This window comes from Malurus melanocephalus, unplaced genomic scaffold (assembly GCF_030028575.1).
Source record: "Malurus melanocephalus ecotype Western Australia unplaced genomic scaffold, MMel_1.1 scaffold_96, whole genome shotgun sequence".
Lineage (NCBI taxonomy): Eukaryota > Metazoa > Chordata > Aves > Passeriformes > Maluridae > Malurus > Malurus melanocephalus.
In genome coordinates this window covers 1,578,416-1,596,980 of record NW_026623328.1, presented here as the reverse complement: position 1 = coordinate 1,596,980, position 18,565 = coordinate 1,578,416, and the positions used below count along the sequence as shown (strand labels likewise).

General features: G+C 41.9%; 2 protein-coding genes across 11 annotated transcripts in view; one reads left to right on the top strand and one right to left on the bottom strand.

The window, feature by feature from the left end:
• HMG20A (high mobility group 20A) overlaps positions 1-880 on the bottom strand; it is a 38,285-nt gene extending 37,405 nt beyond the window's left edge. Inside the window, exon 1 of one of the 4 annotated variants that reach the window (XM_057368725.1) lies at positions 477-880. The gene's annotated coding sequence lies outside the window, so the exon portion shown is untranslated. The remainder of the gene's footprint in view (positions 1-476) is intronic. The other 3 variants (XM_057368726.1, XM_057368723.1, XM_057368724.1) reach the window with 3 other exon arrangements.
• A 255-nt stretch (positions 881-1,135) lies between these two features.
• The window catches only part of PEAK1 (pseudopodium enriched atypical kinase 1), a 108,733-nt gene continuing 91,303 nt past the window's right edge, over positions 1,136-18,565 (top strand). For 3 of the 7 annotated variants that reach the window (XM_057368722.1, XM_057368714.1, XM_057368715.1), the window contains exon 1: positions 1,136-1,295. The gene's annotated coding sequence lies outside the window, so the exon portion shown is untranslated. Of the gene's footprint in view, positions 1,296-1,889; positions 1,909-3,828; positions 3,914-3,953; positions 4,025-18,565 lie in introns of those variants that run through there. The other 4 variants (XM_057368716.1, XM_057368717.1, XM_057368720.1 and 1 more) reach the window with 4 other exon arrangements.

The window sequence follows — 18,565 nt, the reverse complement described above, 5'->3', positions numbered from 1 at the left end:
CATGGATGAGAGGTGCGTGACAAAAAGTGCTCTTTATTGACATGAATGGAGAGACATAAAAGTTGGAGGGCACTTCTCTAGAGAGCAGAAGCTCTATTATTTATATCTGCCCTGCCCTTCCTCCTTTTCACTCTAGCGCTGGTTTTCCACAGGATTGGAATGAATGGCGCCGCACAAGGTACATGGCTCCGGTGTCTTCAAACCCAGGGTCGAGGCTTTTTTTTGCCACCTCGAAATAAGAGACTTTAGCTCCCTAGGAACAGGTAACTGAATGTGAAAACCTGTAAATAAGTGTCAGAGAATCACACTATGATAAATCACCTGCTTGACAAGGGAACACTGAGTGGACGTAATGAAAGGATAAATAAATTAAGGAGCCATAAAATATCATCGCTTTGGGRGATCCAGATAAAGATATATAATGGACAACATCGAAAGTCAAGCACYTAGACCCTCACCCGGTTCTTCCCCCTTACCCCTCGTGAGCTCCGGCGGCTCCCCCAGCCCCCCTCAGGGGCGGGCCACAGCACCCAGAGCCGYCCGCCGACTCCTTGCCCGCAGCGGGGGAGGAGAGGCGAAGGGCCCACGGCCGTCCCTACTGACCTGCCGGCGGCGGCTCCCGCGCAGGGCCGGGGGTCGCCGGGGGTGGCCGCGTCCCCTCAGCCGGGTCCCCTCAGCCCGCGCAGCCGCCGCGCCTCTGCACGCGCACGAGCCCCGCCTGCTCGGATCCCTCCGCTCCCGCCTCAGCGCGGCCCTCTCGCCTCCCCCAGAGAATCCACTCGGGAAAAGACCCAGCAGAGCCGGGAGCACTCCCGGTTCAGCGCCCGCCGTTCCGCTCCCCTCAGCACCCAGCGCAGGGCTGGAGCTCAAACCACGAACCGGGACTACTTTAYCTSCSCAGGCGGAAGCACACACTTTTACARCARGCGCGCGMGCGYGACCTCACCACCCGCTTTTAAAGGGCTGCGCGCGAGGCACGCTGGGAGTTGTAGTACTCCCACGGCGGCTCTCCCGGCCATCCGAGTGCCTCGCACCGCCCCGCGCTGGCGCCACGCCCCCTCGCCGCTCGCAGCCAATGGGCGGGCCGGGGGCGGGGCTTCCTGCCGCGGTGCGCGCGCGAGGGGCGGYGCCCGGAGTTGGTTGTTGCGCGCGGGCGCGGCGGTCGCAGCCCCGTCCCGGGAGCTGCCTCCTCACCGGGGCCCGGCGGGAGAGAGAGCGGAGCCCGCACGGAGCCTCCTGGGCGCAGCCGCCGCCTCCCCGCGGGAGGCGTCGCGGGGCTGGGGAGCCCCTGCCAGGTGAGGGGCAGGAGGGGGTGACGGCCCCTCATGCCGTGAGGGGAGGCCGGGGGGCGGCGGCGGTCGGCTTTCCTCAGCGGGGCCGCGGACGGGGGCAGCGAGCAGGGCTCCGACGGGATGTGGAGGGGGCAGCGGGGCGCAGCCGCCGCCTGCCCGTCCCGCTCTCCCCTGGGKTCCCCCCGACTCCCCTCGCCCCGCCGCCGTCCCGGTCGCGGCGGCGCCCGCAGAGCCCGTCTGGCGCCGGCAGCCGCGCCGGGGCCCCCGCGGGGCCGTGCGGCGCCCTCGCCCCCGGCCGCGGTGCTGGGCCCCCGGCTGTTCCCCGGCAGCCCCGGGCCCTTCCCGAGCCCGCACCGCGGCTCCGGGCGTGCGGCGCTATCCCGCGCCCTGCTGGGGAGCGCCTGCCGCCGCTCTGACACCTTCGAGGAATTTCCCGGGATAAAGCCGCTGTGGGTGCCAGGTGGATGCTGTCCCTGCCGGGGCTCTGCCCGTGCTCTGTTATTAACTGAGAATTACTAACTTTAAAGCCTTTACGTGTTACCGTGTACGTGTGTAGCTGCATTCCATCCTTCTCTCGGTCCTTCCTTTTCTCTCGATGGTTATTTTGGACTTGTAGGTGGGTCGGTCTGTTTGCCAGTTTTTATTGCGGGTGAAGTTGAGGGCGGACTGGGRGGGCTGGGATTTGCGCTGGGACAGCAAGTGAAACGATGCGAATACTTTGCAGTGGTCGGTTACTTGTGGAGCAGCTGATACCTGATGCAGAATGGCCAGGCTGCTCTGCGGTGAGCACAGGGGCGAGGAGGAGCATTGTCTGGTGGATCTCTGACCTCGAATTTAATAGGGGTTCCTTCTCAGAAAACATAATTTCTGTTTACTTTAGGTCTTTGCCATTTACTTTTGTAGAGCTTGGCTTTCGTTCTTCTTTAATCGCTTCATAAGTGCCTCCAAAGTTTTTCCCCTTACTCGCTGTGGCTTAAAGGCTGTCWGATGTCTGCTAAAACACTTTATTCTTGGATATTTACAGAAAAAATAATATACGGAGATATATGGGCAGGAAGGAAAGAACACGCAGTTGTTTTAGGAAGCAAGACTTTATGGAATTCCAATAATTAGGTTCTGTARTTAGAAAGTTTACTTTAACTTGTTTAAAATTGCCAGCTGAACAGCCACCTTGGTGACAAACTAGTTGTACTTTGTTCTGTGTGACTTTTGTTTGACTTACAACCTCATCTAGACAATCTGAATCCAAGGATGTAACAAGAGCAGCAAAWACTTGTGGAGGTTTTACTTGGTCTTTTAGACTAGTTAGAGCTCTTAATCTAGTTTCATACTGGCTTAAAAGCTTGTGTCTGTAAAGTAGCTGAGATGTTTTATCCAGATGAAGCATCTTCCTGGCAGAGTTACTGCTCAGTGTGTTTTCAGGAAAACCTCATTTTGTTCTCTAAAACATAGAACTATGCAAGAAGGAATTATGAATTTTTCCATGAGTAACTTTCCATGATTAATCATATGCATTCATTTCTTGATGGCTTTACCTTATTGTTAGGATATCCCATGTAGATAACTTAATTCACAGACTTCCTAAATGACCTTTTTGAACAAATCTGTTTGGCTCAAGTACACCTTCCTCACCTGGATAGCAGTGGCAGGTAGAGTGTGTTTCCTGAGCCTGGGCAGGAGGTACCAGCTGCAGAGCAAGGAGCCAGCAGACTTTTCTGCCTGGCCTTGCTGCTGGTAGGCACTTTCACCCAGCTACAGTTCATAATGGACGCAGCACTTGTATTTCCTTCTATTTTAGAACATACATGTAAAGAAATACACAGTTATTTTGAAGGAACAGCATTCCCTGTGTATCCACAAAACTTGGGGTTGCTTCAGTGKAAGGGAGAGCAAAGAGGCAAAATACCATTTCAGCTTCTTGGGCAATTTGTGTTTCTGACTTTTCAACTCTTTAGGAAATCCACTTGCAGGCATGTTTACCAAAATACATATTCTTTTCTGTTTACTTTCAAAGTAAAGGAATTGGTTGGAATCAGTAATTTAAAGAAAAATAAAGGGGGAATGCCATTTGGCTAAACGACTCCTAAATGTTGATTTGGGTTCTTTTGCCGAAACAGAATAGTGAAATATTAGGATAACTGTTGAAGCTACTGATTAGGGTCACGGACAGTGGCAATTTCTGTATCGTCCTAGGAAAAACATGTATATGAAAAGCTTACTCTAAGTTAACAAGTTGTAACATGTTTTSTCTACGTTGTTTCTGAATTTACACTCCTGCGTGTCTCCTTTCCTTTTCCCTTTTCCTGTTTAGTCTTTGCTCTTAGGCTCTCTTTTCCCTCCAGCTGCCCCTCATCCCAGTTTAGAATTAGACTATCCTATCCCTGCCCATGTTTTCTGCGCCCTTTTCTCTGAAGGGATCTGCAGCTTTCCTSCTTGTCACTGCTTCTCTTGTTCTGATTGCTTTCTGATGAGATTGGATTTCAGRTGGTGTTAATAGTCCTTTCTCTCTTTGTTTTGTTTTGTTTTTTTACGTAAGGCTGTTGGACCCTCTCTTGCCCAGCCCCTGAAAAGAGATCCCCAAAGGTCCACCCTGGGATTGCTAGGTACGGCTCCGAGATGAGGTCTGTCTCCTGCTTCCACACTGTTCCCACTTCCTGTGCTGCTGCAGCTCCCGAGGAATCCTGCTGAGCTGCTCYCTCCCGTGTAGTTGGTGTGTCAGAGCTGACATTCGGGTACGGGCAGGGTATTGAAATGCAAATACCTCGGCTATGACGAGGAGATGGTGCTGCACTGGTGAAAAGCACTGGGAGCTGTGGAATACCTGTGACCTGAAAAGAGATTGTAGAGAAAACACCTGACAGGGAAACTTAAAATSTAACTTTCTTGTCTTTCTGCTGTTAACATCTCCAGATGTTTTTAACCTGCTTTGAGTACAAAAATAATAATCTGTGAAGTGTGTTTTGGTTTAGTAGTAAAAGCAAAGTTCAGAGAGATAAAGTCAACTTATTTGCAGCCATTTGTAGCATTTACTGGCTGTTWGTGGCAGCCAAAAACCACCAGTGAGGGAAATTTCACTCTCTGTGTATGTCAAGTGCTATGGATTTTGGAGAGGTGTAGCTCTAGACCCATGGGAAAAGGCTTTGGATTCTCCATGGTGATACCCAGAGGGGTGGATRGAGCCACGTTCTGTGAGTGTATCACTCGTGACAGGCTGGTGCAGGAACCTTGTCTGCAGAGCCTTTCTTGGCATTACCAGTCTTCCCACCTTCCTGTGCTCCCACACGACTGCTGTGTAAGGACCRAGTGTTGCACTGGGATTTACATTGGCCTAAGGCTCAAATACTTCCATTGTTTCATATGGATCAGCACAATAATGCAGAATTTCCATTATCATACAATTTTAAATCTAGAGTGGAAAAATACAGGCTGCAAACTGGAATAAGAGTTGCTAGTTGACTTTCACTGTTTTAAAGGAGGGTGAAGTGGAGCAAGTCAACAATGTACACTGAGGAGAACGTGACAGCTTTAGAATTTCTGTGATGTCAGAGGCAAGGATAAATTACTTATTTTTACTTGGTAACAATTCTAATTACTTGTCCAATATTTGAGYGGCAATTTCCATAAATTGCAGTTTAGTCTTGTGGGCTCTGTATTTTCCAAATGATAAGCAGAAATTATCAGCCTTTTGCAAGAAATTTTCAGTCTTTTTCCTGAGACAGGTGAGAAGCTGAGTGACTGAAGCAATTTCTTTCCTCWTATCTCTTTAAGGGGACTAAGTTGATTTGAGATTGTCTGATAGTTCAAAATGTGCACAGAGGAAAACTACACAGTGGGTGTAACTCTGAGGTCACCTTCTTTAAACTGAAYCCCTTTTGGGACCCCATGAGCTATTACAAAAGTTACCATGTTAACTCACCAAATTACGAAATGGCTTTACCACCAATGTTTTTGGGTTTGTCTGTTCAGATGACAAACAAGAACAACAGAATTTCAGAACCCCTGGGAGCCTCATTCATCATTTATCTTCTAGTAATCACATATTGCTGTGCAGGATGAGGACAAAATCAGTTTTAAACCACACCACTTGGAGAAGTGTTTTGTAATCAATCTGTAATGGATTTCTTTTTTTCAGTCTTTGATTCTGGGGAAAATTGTCACACTGACAATCTTTTTTGTCTGAATCCTTGGAAAAATCTTCAAATAGTAGGTCCCCTAGCAGGCTTGCTACCCATACCTTCTCTGTATGGCCATAACTGGCCATAACTGAGATGCTTTTTTATGAATTATAGTCACAGTAACAAGGATTATAATGATGTCTATTGAACATCTGCATTTTGATCACCAAACAGCAGTGTTTGTGTTTAAAAGATGGGCAAATATGATGTGTAGAATGTATTTAAGAGCATTCATTTKTTATCTGAACCTCAAAATGCCTTCAGAATTCGTGGTTCTTGCTTAGGAGTGTTTCTTGGTTGGTAGCTTTTAGAGCAAGGAATGATTAATTTCCCCATTAAATCCACAACGTGAGGGGAAAACATATTTTATCTATATAAATGGCAAAAAAATATAAATCTTAACTAGGAAAGGCATTTTAAAATCTTTCCATGTGTATACTTTATCCCACATTTTATGTAAGAGTAATATTTCAAAAAAAGCCTTACATGCACTTCAACATAAATGCTGAGAAATGCTCAACTGTCTTAATGCAGTCACTGTTGACTGGAGGAGACATTTTTAGCAAAGTTTTTGAAATCACAGTAAACAAATGGATCAAAATCATGCCAGGCTAAACATTGTAGGCTTCTAGCAATACTTGTTTTAGTAACATCTTGTCTGAGATGCCAGTTCAGTGTGGTGCTAAGAAGTAAGATCAGTGACTTGATAAAGTTAGTGCTATTTCAGAAAATACTGCTACTAGCACAGAATTTGCCAAATGCAATGTTACTGGTGCTCAAGCAGCCTTGGGTTATTGTATTGTTGGATAGAGGTTCTGTAGGAAGCTGTTTAGTGTTCACAGTTTGACCTTCCATGTTTTTGTAAAACTGATCTCAATCCTGAAATGTTCCCTCTTGGATGCATGCCTGTATTTATACAGGCCTCTCTACAAAGCTCACCAGAGGAGGAAGACAGTCTATAATACAGGAGATGTAAATTCTGCATGTATATATTTATATCCAGTCTCCCAGCTCCGAGGGTCTTACTGTCAGAAAAGCCTTCAAACACATTTAAAAAGACATTTAAATTTTRCACTATAAACATGAACAAATATAGACATCCTTCCACACTGACTTCATATATATTCCATCTTAGTGTAAGTCTCTGTGCATATCACAGATGCTCTTATTGTTGTCTCAGCTGCCAAATTTCCTCTCAGTGAGTATCATTGTTCTGCTTTTATGCTTGTTGGTGTCCTTTCTGGGGGCTTTTATGATGCAGCATGAAGAAGGAAGAACTGTTTTAAAAATATATAATTTTGCCCTAAATTGGCCAGTAAATTTAGAAACATTCATGTCTGAAGGTAATAGAGACACTTAAAATTTCATTGACCCTGGAGCTGAAGCTGTCCTTGGGTAACTGTKAAGTCTTTTAGCACCTTTATTTTTTTCCCCATCAGTTCTGCCTTTCTCTCTACCTTCTTTTAGCCCCGAATAGTCTTCTGCAGAGTGCTCTTTTAGCCTGTTTGGAATCCTGTTAAAATCCCTGATTCCCTCTGTAAAGGCTCAGAATTGCATCAATATTGCTTTAATAAACTTTGAAGTTTTATGCAAATATATACAAGCTCAGAGAGAATAAATATTAGTCCAGGAGTTTTCCACGGGGGAGTAAGTCATGTTGTGTAATTGTTTTTCCATTTGCTTTGAACCCTGCTAATTGTCCTTCTGGGCCTTCCTCATCTAGATTGGGTGGTTTTCCTTAAAAACAGGTTGCACAATAKTCCCCAGTCTCAGACTTTAAAATTCTGTAACTATATGGTTAAGGAGTGTGACTCCTGCCATTTGGAATGGTCTTTGGAGAAGATAKTTTATTTAATGACTTTTGTTCTGTAAACTGTAGACATTCTCAGTTTTTAGTACAGGGAGACAACTCATAGTGAAGATGTAGAGAATGAGGGGCACATGAAAGCTCCCAGTGTGAGCAGTTACACATGCTGTGATTGTGCAACAGCTTGTGGTATGTTGTAGCCAGTGGAACAAGTCACTAAACTTGGTGTTAGACATACATCCAACCCATAAATGCTGGCTGGTTTAGTGCTTTATATATGTAAAATAATATTTTCATGCTGTGATTTATTTTTATTATTTGGACTACCATATTATTAGCAAGGAGATCTYAAGCCTGTTCTGCTGCTAATGGAGCTGTCAGTAACGTAGCTCTCAAGTGTAACAAAATTTTGAAAGTGCTACTGCAGGCCTTGAAGTGAGACAGATTCAGATTTAAAGGACTTTTGGCTAGGGAAGATTGCTTGGGAAGCTCAGAAAATGAAGGCGTGTTAGGGCAAAGCTCGCTGAAGCTCCTGCGTCTCTGAATTTTGCCTGGTAAGTATTTCTTGTGCAGCAAAGGCAGCATCCCTGTGAGAGAAAATGTCGGTACAAGCAGAGCTCAGAGCTTCCTCTGTATTTCATTTACCCTGTGAGCTGTACCGGTTCCGGCTGCCGTATCCTAATTGGCATCTTGCTCCATGAACCTGTTGGCAGGCAGGGTGCTGGGTCATGGTTCCTTACAAGTTAACCCACTTATCTTCTCAGAGCAGCAGCAAATCCCTTCCAGAGGTGGTTCTTTTAGGCAAGTTGTTTGGTAAGTGGTGTATCAGGAGTGTTGCACCCTGGTGCATAAAGTACCTGTTTTTWGCAATTGATAGAGAGACACTGTTAGTAACAGTTGCCATGAAAAAACCTGCGACAGCAWTAAGGTGAGATTGCAGAGTGGTTTAGATGGAGATTCCTCAGCCTYACTGGAGCTTTAGTCACGGTGAGTTCTCCTGTGTTCTGCATAATTCTCTGTTGTTCTGCTTGTTGGAGTGTGGGAAGTGTTTGATTGTTTGTTGCTTTCAAAGAGAAAAGCTGAATCAGGTTCCTTTCTGCTGGATATTGCCATCAGCGTCAGAAGGGGATTCAGTAAATATATTCTTTACATACACAATTGCAAATCATACTGGATTGCATAATGTTGTAAACAGCAAGACATGATGCATAAAAAAAGGTGCCCAGTTCTCACCCCTCATCTCTTCTTTTCACAAGGTTGTAATTTTTCTCTGTAGAACACAATGGTGATAACATTGCAGGCTTTTTCCTACACTGTCCTTTGCAGATTGACTTCATTGCTTATGGTTGTACATTATCTTTGTTTATCAGTGTAAATCAACAGAGCTATTCCTGAGCAATGGAGATAGCAACAGACAGACCTTTTGAAGCCAAATTTGCAGAGTGAGAAGCAGTGTTGTATAGCAACATTTTGAAAAAGATAACCAGCACGGGTTATCGGGGAGTTGTGCTCAGCCCTCCTGGAGGGGGTGATGGAAATCCTGTGGAATAATAGTATTTTCTAAAACCTTCTAAATTCTTCTACACAACTGCTAGGGCAGTTGGAAGGCTCATGCATACACTAATAATTCATAGGGGAAATAACAGTAAACAGGTGATATATCAAAGCAACAATATTTAAATAAATGGGATTTAGATTTAATATATCAAATGTTACATAATTGGGTTTTTTTCCCCCTGGAGTTCAGTTCCTGCATTTYTTTGCATATTAAATATTGGTCTGTCTACACGGAAAGCTGACTTTGGATGCTTTCATTAAAAAGTTTTTAACATCCAAACAGAATGAAATCTGTGGAATAGGGGAGGGAATATGAATCCATATAATGAATATTGTTGTCTTCAGTRGCAAGCACTGCTTACTGAGGGGGTTATGAGTTCAGCCAATAGTCACTAATTTGTATTGAACGGATAACACACTGAAGTTTCTTGTGTTCTGCTGACTCAAAGAGCTGGTGTGCTTTTTCTATCAAGTAATCACAATAAAAGTTTGAAAATATATTGGAAAAATAAGCAGCCAGTATTCAGTTCAGAGTTGCAGTGATTGTGCTGGTTGCAAATACCTGAGCTGTGGATAAAAAATTACTAAACAAGTGAAATAATTGAAAATCAGTATCAGTTTCTAAACAAAGGTAAGCTTTGCTCTTCCAAAAATGACAGCATTGTCATTAGTGTAGACACTGTAGAGCAGCAGTCTCATCATCAGTCTGTCTACAGCCGATGCTTGTGGCTTCTTGGCTTTCTCTTGCTGCCAATGAGTGAGATGCTTGACCATTCAAGCTGGTGTCTCAAATAATATAGGAACAGTTATAATTTAAAGACTTTGTTTCTTTCTTCACTGAACATGAAGCAATACCAAGTTTGGGGTATTTTTAATTTTTATTTGGCTTTCACCTGCCAGTTTACAAATRTCTCTAACTTAAGGTATTCTAAATCCATAGATTTCAGCTATTTTTAATTTAATTGACTTTGCCACATGAGTCAAGGTTTCTTTTCCATCTATATTTTTTCATGACTTCTTGGAGTAATTGTTCTGCAAGCAAGATAAATGTGTATCAGACATATAAATGTTCATGGGATGATGCATAGTAAAATATCTGCCCTGGTTGTATAATCTGCTACGAAGTTGTGGAAAATGACATCCCGGGGACAGCTCAAAGCCTGGGCAGCTCTTGGATCCTTCCTGGGACCAGTGGGAAGGGATTTGCTGTCTCAGACCTGCACTTGCAGTCATCAGTCTGGACCTATAAGTTTTTCTTGRACGTGTTTGTTTTTTTCTTGGCAGTGGGTTTATGATGGAGCTTAGAAAGGAGAGCTGTCACACCACAAAATAGACACTGTTCATTAATTTCAGAGATTAATGACTCAGTTTGTATTCTGAGAAAAATTCTTAAGAATTCTTACTTCTTAAGAAGTAGGAGAATGGACAATCTTGTCTTCCTGAGGTGCTCTCAGGCTGATTTTGGGCACCCACTACACACCCCATGAACTCATCACTTCTATGGCCTTGGTGCCCATGACAGTGCCATTAGGAACAGAATATACAGAGAACAAAAGAGATGAATCTTGAMGTTAATCATGCAGCACCTGAAAAATCAGGAATATGGCCTTTAGATAAGGGAAAAATACTGAAATGTGAGTCTGCCTTCTTTTTTTTTTACCATCAGAGAGGAAAGAGAAGGCATCTCATGATAAGTATCTTTCTGAATGCTGCTTTGCTAATTGGTGTGACCCTACTGTGTCTGCACTGTTTCACAGCATGTGCCAGAATCTCGGATAAATATTTCCTTTTGGAAAAGCTGTACACAATGTGCAAATAGAAGGAACATGGTCTTTTCTGCCTCTCTAAGATGTGTTGGAATAAATATGTTGTTTTGAAAGGGTTTTTTCATATTTTTCAGATGAGCAACTCTCTTGAGCTTTGTGCTTTTTATTACATAACATTTAAGYTTTTWAAGTTCTGAGCRTGACCTCAAGTTTTTATTTTGGCTKTTGTAAAATATTTTCTGCTTCTCGCCATATAAAAATGGATACATTTCCCTTTATTCCAGCTCTGAAACACCTATAGTCCCCGACAGTTTGTTTAGGAGGCTTAACGCTGCAGTGTTTTGGTAGAAAATAYTATTGTTAGTACTTACAGAATTCAAAATCATTAGAATTTGCTCTGCATAAAATTATGACTTTCTGAAGAAATATTGGCACAAACTGTGGAAGCTGTTATGTTTTGGAACTTGTGTTCAAATTGCTCATTTTCTCTGCTTTATTTMTTCTCTCATTTATAATTAGAGGCTRGTGGACAAAGCAAGCTTGAGGCTGAGGGGCCTACTTTGGAATCTGACAAAAAGGCAGTCACTTAGAAAAAAGGGTATGTCTTTTGGGTGGAGGGAAAAAAAGTGCTTGACTTGAAGAAACAATTTTAGGTGTTGTGGCTTATTTTGCTGTTTGGCTCTRCAGACTGGTCGGTTCTGGCATTTCCATGCACCAACTTCTGCTAATTCGTATCTTACATGTATAAATAAGTTTATAGCTTCATAGAAAACAGTTATCGACTGATCCATTTTTGTATTTGTAGAAATTAAGCTATGTAATTTCTGTCAATAGTTCAGGAGGGCTCTCTGTAAACATCTTTGGCCATGAAGATCTGGACAAACATGATCAGTCTAYGCTATGTTGCTCTGAAAYMTACATGTTAAAAAWATATTTWTATCTCAAAATCAASTTTTTTSTGTTATTGGCAARAAATATGTTCTACAAACTTTCATTYAAAGAYGAGACATTTTCTGTTTTCWTCCTGAGAATGATGTGTGTCTGCTCAGATTTATCTGGATGTGTACAAGTRTATTTTACAGATATATTTGTTTGAAGTGACTACTAATGCTGGTTTAGGAAGTGCTATTGAATGGTCAGCTATATTCATGTTTTTGGGAAGAGTCAWTTTTTATATTCAGAGCAGTACAGGAGAAGGTAGTGGTGATTTTAAAACATTTCACTGTCTGGGGAGTGTGACTGAAGTGCTCATCTTTCCAGAATTTGCTRGAACATTGGTTTGCTAAAGTATTTTTCCCTTTAAAATGCTGGTTGAGGAGACTTTAATCCCAGCTGCCTGTGTGTTGGAARCAGAGAGGCAGCAGAGGGAAATGACTTTTTAAGTCAACTCCTATCAAAACCCAGAAGTCCATAATTTACTGATTTTACAAATAAGAGAAATAAAAGCTTGGCTTGCCTGAAGTCAATTATTGTAGTGTTTAAAAGAGGACCCAGAACACTCTCATGGTCTTACTCACTTTGCTAACCCAGCCTTTTGAAAACAGCCATGGTAAATATTTATTTAGTTGCCATAATACACTATGGGAATGTCTTCTGACCTCAGCAGTTAGGCTGAGTTAGGCTGCTGCTTCTAAAAGCTTCAAGTCTTTAGTTTGAATGTTAAAGATTTATGGCTTTACATCACAAATTGTATTTCCAAAGGCTTATCCTGGCCCTGCTGTATTTTGTTTTTGTAACTCTGTTGTATTGTCATCTTTCTTGAATAACTTGCTGTCAAAGCACATGCCAGGTCATGTGTTACAGTCAGTTCAGAGCAGCCGTACATTTTGCCAGTTAAATATTTCTCTCTGGGAGCTGCAAGAGCTGCCTTGCACATCAGAAGCTTGCAGTCCAACCTGCTGATGAGTATTTGCTTTTCTTATGGTCAAATAGTTATTAACATGTGWTTTGGGAGTCTCCTTTGGAATTAATTTCTGTTATTGTGCAGCAACGGGAAAAACTTGGAAACTGGGATGATGCTTGGTTTGTTGCTCAGTTTTCAGGTTATTTAATCTAGGTGCTCTTCTCCCATTTAAAAATTGAAATTGTGTGTTAAAACACATTTTTGCTATTTTTAGAGCATGGAAGATCCTGCCTTTAAACTCCAAGTCAGAGACTGAATAAATACTTGTAAGGAAGGCTCATTTTTACGATTTTCATCGTTGACCTCAGGATCACATTTTCCATCATTTATGACAAGAGATCAAGCAGTCTGCCTGCAAAACAGTAAAATGCATTCAAGTCTTTYGGTATTGTCAGGCCATGACAAAAGCTTAACAAGATGAGAATGATTGGCAGAATGACATGCACCCATCATTTTTTTAACTCCTCTGCAAAATATAYTTAAATCTAAATGCTGATGGTGACAAAAACTTTGACAATGCAAACATTCTCACRTGTGGAGCTGAATCAATTGGAAAGAGCAGTCAAAAAGGCAAAGTGGAAATACCATTAAGTTGTCTGAAACATTGAGTGGCAATGATCTGCATTAAAATWATTTGGTGCAATTAATCGATGCTTTTTGTAATTTCTTTTGCACAGCAGTTTTCATGTGTGTACCACTGTCTTATCTTGAAGCAAGAAAATGAGGCTCTTTCTGAGCTGGCTAATACTTKATTGCAGAGATTTATTTCTTAATCTTCATTGGAGATTTTGAAGTACTGGCTGGCTTTTAGCAGGCTGATTTAGTTCTTGTTTGATTTGAGAATATACAAAATAGCGCTGCTGTAATTCGAGCTTGGTGGTAGCTTTTGGCAAGTCCTGAGTTATTTGTGCAGTAGCATTGTACTGAGGACACGATGCATTTTAGGGAGGGGAAATCAGAACAATGTGCTGATTTGCTTGTGTGGGCTAATATGACTCATTTAGAATGAACTCCTTTAAAAGTTGTTGGTATTTTGTTTCTTTTTTTTTAGGAAAAACTGACAGGCTCAGGTTTCAAATCAGTTTTAAACTATCCAGCAAGCTAGAAGTCTCCCTTCGATCGGCAAGGCCCTACCAATTCCCCTGGTTGGGGTCAGCAGTTTACAAACAAAGCCTGGACCAATGATCTGTGAAATCGATCTTTGAGTCTTCCTGCTGCTGCCTTTGAACACGTTCATTGATGGCAGAGTAGAAATGACTCAGGCTTTGGGATGTGAGTTTAAAAAAYCTAAAGCATACAGAAGACCAAATGCTGGTGCTTGGAAGGTTTTCTTCTTGGAAGGAAGGAATAYAGCTGACCATTCAACACTAAATGAGAGAGTTTTGGTCCTGACATTTTCTGGAGGTGTGTCACAAGATTCTGAACAGGATTATTTCGGTGATGTGGTGCTATTGCATAAATATATTGAAGACATTTTGCCCACCTTTCAAATTGGAACTACTGTACGAGTAGTCAGCTGGCTGGCTGGTTGCATGTTAAAACCAATATTTTGTGGGTTCAGAGATACTCAATAGCTTTTATCCTGGTTATGAATAAGATGGATTAATGTATATATAACACTTCCTAGTCAGAGAGAAGTCAGTAGTTTTAAAGCCCAATGAAGCAGTGGTTATAGGTGCCACATGATCTGCTCCTCTTGTTGAAGGCAGTTGTTTAAAGCTGAACTGTCCTGGTTCCTTCACATCTGTACCTCTGTTAGTAAAACATGCTTTCTTGTTGCTTCAAACATCTGTGACAACTGGCTTATTGTCCCCACCCCGTGCCAAGTGGTGTTTCATATTAAATTTTTTTTCCCAAAGTAATTGTTTTGAGTGGAGTTTCTTGCATACTGACTCCAGCTAGCATGCATCAGTCTGGCAGTGGATTCAGATATTCCTGTGAAGGGACCACATCTTTGATTCATCTCTTATCTTTTGTGTTTTCTTTATATTTTCTTTSAACACAACATATCTATAAAATACTCTGTGTTCTGCCTCGTGGCATTCACCTCTTTGTAGGTGAAAACAAAACTGTTACAAAAAACATAGTTCTGTCTGTGTGTGCTGAAAAATTGCTGGCACCTGTGGCAAAATTTGGTGTTGCTGGTTTTTGCCAGTGCCAGATGAAGTGATGGTTTCAGGTCTGGGGAGGCACAGCGGGTGCCTGCCATGGAGCTCAAGCTGTGTGTAAGAATAAGAGCAGCTGTTGGAAGTGTCCCAGCGCTCTGGGCCGTGGCCATACAAGGAGCCCTCTCTGTACAAAGCTGCTCTGTCTGATCCATGTGTTCCATGTGTGTTAAAGTTCATGGGGCTCTTTGTCTGGGTGTCAGCCACGGGTGCCTTTCATCCCCGAGGTGCCTGAAAGCATCTCTCAGTGTTATTAGAATGGTAGGAAAGGAAGTGGAAAAGAGGGAAAACAGACTTACTGAATATTTCAGCGAGTCTTTGCCAAATCGCATTTTGGGATTCATTTCTATTTTAAATACTCCAGTGGCTGCCAAAGCTGGCAAACTGTGATCCCCTTTGGAAGGGGGAGGAGGCTTCATTACTTCTCTGCCAGAGGAGGCACATCACTTCATTTTCCTGTTGCTTTGTTTTTCCCTTTGTAACGAACAAAGAAATTCTGTGAGGGAAGAGTAGAAAAAGCCATTTTTCAAAGCTTTTCCAGAAATTTTACAAAACAATGGGTTCGATTTACACTTTAAATGTGGTTTCCTGTCTTGTCTCACATCATTTGCATACCTTTAAAAATAGCTTGGTTTAGCTTTATTTCATAGGAATGTGTCCTTTCCTCTGCTAGTGCTGGTCGGGGTATTGTTTCCTTGATTATTTCTATGTGCATATAAGCAAGAAGTGATCAAATTTAATCACCAAACAATTGGTTAGATTTGCATAGAGAAAAACTGATTAGAATCACCAAAAAAACGGCTGAACATAGAATAATAGCTGTGCTTAAATAATTGAATCTCACAGCTTATGAAGATGACTGAACAGCTGAAAAAAATTTAGAAAGAAAAAAGCTAAGAGCCAAAAAATATCTGGGTTTTCTTCCTGCCTTTGTCATGCCTCACTTGTAGCCTTGGAAACTGAGACAAAGAGGTTAAGAAACTTGCTCATTCTTAAAATGGAGATAAGATACAGTGTACAGCTTATTTTAGTCTCACTTATTCCTCTGCAAAGTGCTGTACACGAAAAGCGCTGGATTTTTAACAGTAGAATCTATATCATGAACTGGGTTACTTAGGACTTGTGCCAATGAACCCACGTTTAGCTGTGTTCCCTGTGCCTACCTGTTAGTGATCCCTCATTTTATTCTGTCAGTCTTTGCAGGTTGTTTCATTGTCTCTGAGAGGGTGCTGGATGTTTTGGTGAGCTCAGATGATTCTGGAACTCTGAGCAGGATGCCCAATATCCCAGCACAGCGCAGAGGGGATGGTTGGCTCAATACTTTCCAAACAAGCTCTTGTTTCCCTGCAGGCGTCTAAACCAGGGATTCAAGACTGTGGGATCAAAACATTGAAATGAGTTCTTGGCAAATTGATCAACTGTGAAATAGTTACGAGCTCTTATTTTTGAAATCTGAAATTGCCACTCTTTAGTTAAGGTCTGTTCCTAGGGCTTTTGTTTTATAGGCTCTCTGGACATTCACACACTGTTTATATTAATGCAGCTCATTTGTAGGCAGTGCAGACGCTTTTAGAAATTGTAAGACTGTGGAGACATTTAATGGCTGAGGATAAATTGCACAGCTGTGGACACTATTTATACTTCCCTGTATAGAAAAGAGTCTGTATCATGAAATAAGCATAGCTCAATGTTGTGAGTTACTTTTCATGTTTTTTTAATCTTGGAGACGGCTTGCCAGCTCTTGGGTTTACATGTTAAAAAGTGTTAGCATGTCCATATCCTATGAAGATAAAGTTCACGTTTTACCCATTAAGAAAATAGATACTGAAGTGAGGAGAGAGAAGGTAAAATGTTTAAAAATCTTAGTAAGGAATTGTAGAAACACTGCATGAAATTTCTGGACTGAGAGGAGTGGTTCCTAAATATGTAAAGGAAAAATAAGTATGATTGAAAATAACCAGGACTTGAGAGAAGGCAAAGTGAACAGTACCTCATGCAACAAGTTAGTTTACAGGTTAAGGAGCCGAAACTCTGCAAAACACACATCCCTTCCTGAAGAAAGAACTGTCCAAGCCCACAGCTTTTAGTAAAAGAGCAATTTAAAGCAATTTCCAACTTACTAAAATATGTAAGGAGAAATAATTATAACTTTAATAATTAGATCTCAACCAAAGGATACAGAAAGGGAGCAAGTTGTTTGTTCTTTGTAGATGTGTTAATGATGAAAATCCTTAGAAGTCAACTTTAAAGGACAAAAGGACAAACACAATTATAGGATGTGTAAAATGGAAATTAGGCACTGAGACAGAAATTGAATTGCTTCAAAGATAAGAAGCTAGGATAAATTAAGAACTAGTAGATACCATCTTCGAAATATTGGAATCTAATATCTTTGACAATTACTTCAAAAAAAGTTTGCTGAAAGAAACCACAGGAAATTGCAGATACTGTATAGTTCAGGGCTCCTTGTTTTTATATCTTGCACATAGACTGTGGCTAATTTCAAGTTGTCCCTGTATTTTCCATAAAATTATTCTGCTATTTAAAATACCTCTCTCAGAGTGCTTCTACATCCTCTAGAGATTTAGTTGCAACATTGTAGTTTGTTCCCTGTACTCCCTTAATGCTCTAAAATCCACAGGCTTGTTCTGTCTCAGATTGCTGTCTGTTATGGGAACCAGGGGATAGGGTTAGTGGGTGAATTATGAAGTAATTTGATCAAGAGCTCAGGAGATAGGATCTTTCCTCTCTTTTCTTCTCTTGTAATGTCAACACAGTGGTTTTTAGAAAATAATAACTTGCACGTATGCGCTGAAATTCCAACTTTGGCTCAGACTTGTCCTAAGCTGTTCCCGCTTTGTTGGGGTTGATCTGATACTGTTACTATTTGACAGCTCTTGTCCCTCTAAGAAACTAATTTCCAAATTATGTATTACAAAAGTTTGATTGAAAGATAAAGCTTGAACTAATAAGATGAATAACTTACTGACATCAAAGAGAAAATGGAATGGGGCAGAGCTGAGAGCCTGGAACACTGATATGTTCTCAAAATATTTATTGTGGATGAGTACTGCTGGCCATTTTCTGTGCCTCGTTACCACTACTATTTCTAAAGACGAGGCTATGTACTTGCAAAAAAAAACTGGTTAACAAAGATTTTTTTCAGCATATTTAGTACATTCATAATTTTGTTTTTAATTCAGATAGTTATGAAGTCCTTAGACCTGCCAGGCATGTTCCTTCAGTTCTATTTGGTGTTCTGTTGGTGCAGACTGATAAATTCTTTGAAGATCAAGCTGGAATCCATGAAGGGGGCATTGTCCCTTCACCCTTCACCATTGTCAGTCATCCCTCAGCTGCAGGTTACTGCCCCTGCCTCCATGATGCAGGACAGAGCTGCAGTACTTCTTTGCTGATTCATTTACTTAAGGATTTAAACATCTTAAATCTAACTTGTCTTCATTTGCACTGCAATGAGCTTGCACAGTCATTCTCCATATTCTTGCTGAGAGACAGCAGCTTGATAAATCACTCCATCTGACAAGAGCAAGCTTTTACTTCTTGACTGGTACCTTCCCTCAGCTCACTCACAAATGAGGTACACTTTTTTCCATTCTTCACGTCTCTTCTTATGTGAGAAAAAAATATGATGCAGTGAGAAAATCTCTGAAACCCTCTCCCTAAGACAAGTTGTTGGGCTGAGGGAGCTGCAGCTGGCTGTGCCCCGCTGTGTGTGGGACAGGACCTCTGCTGAATGACCCCAGAAGGGACATCTGGGCTGCGTTCTGCAGCTCTTTGGGAAGAATTGCTTTGGTATGATGCCTTCATTTGAATGGCTCTTGGAGGAGAGATTTCTCTGAAACGCTCAGATGTGTTTATACACGTGTGTCTCTTTCTTTG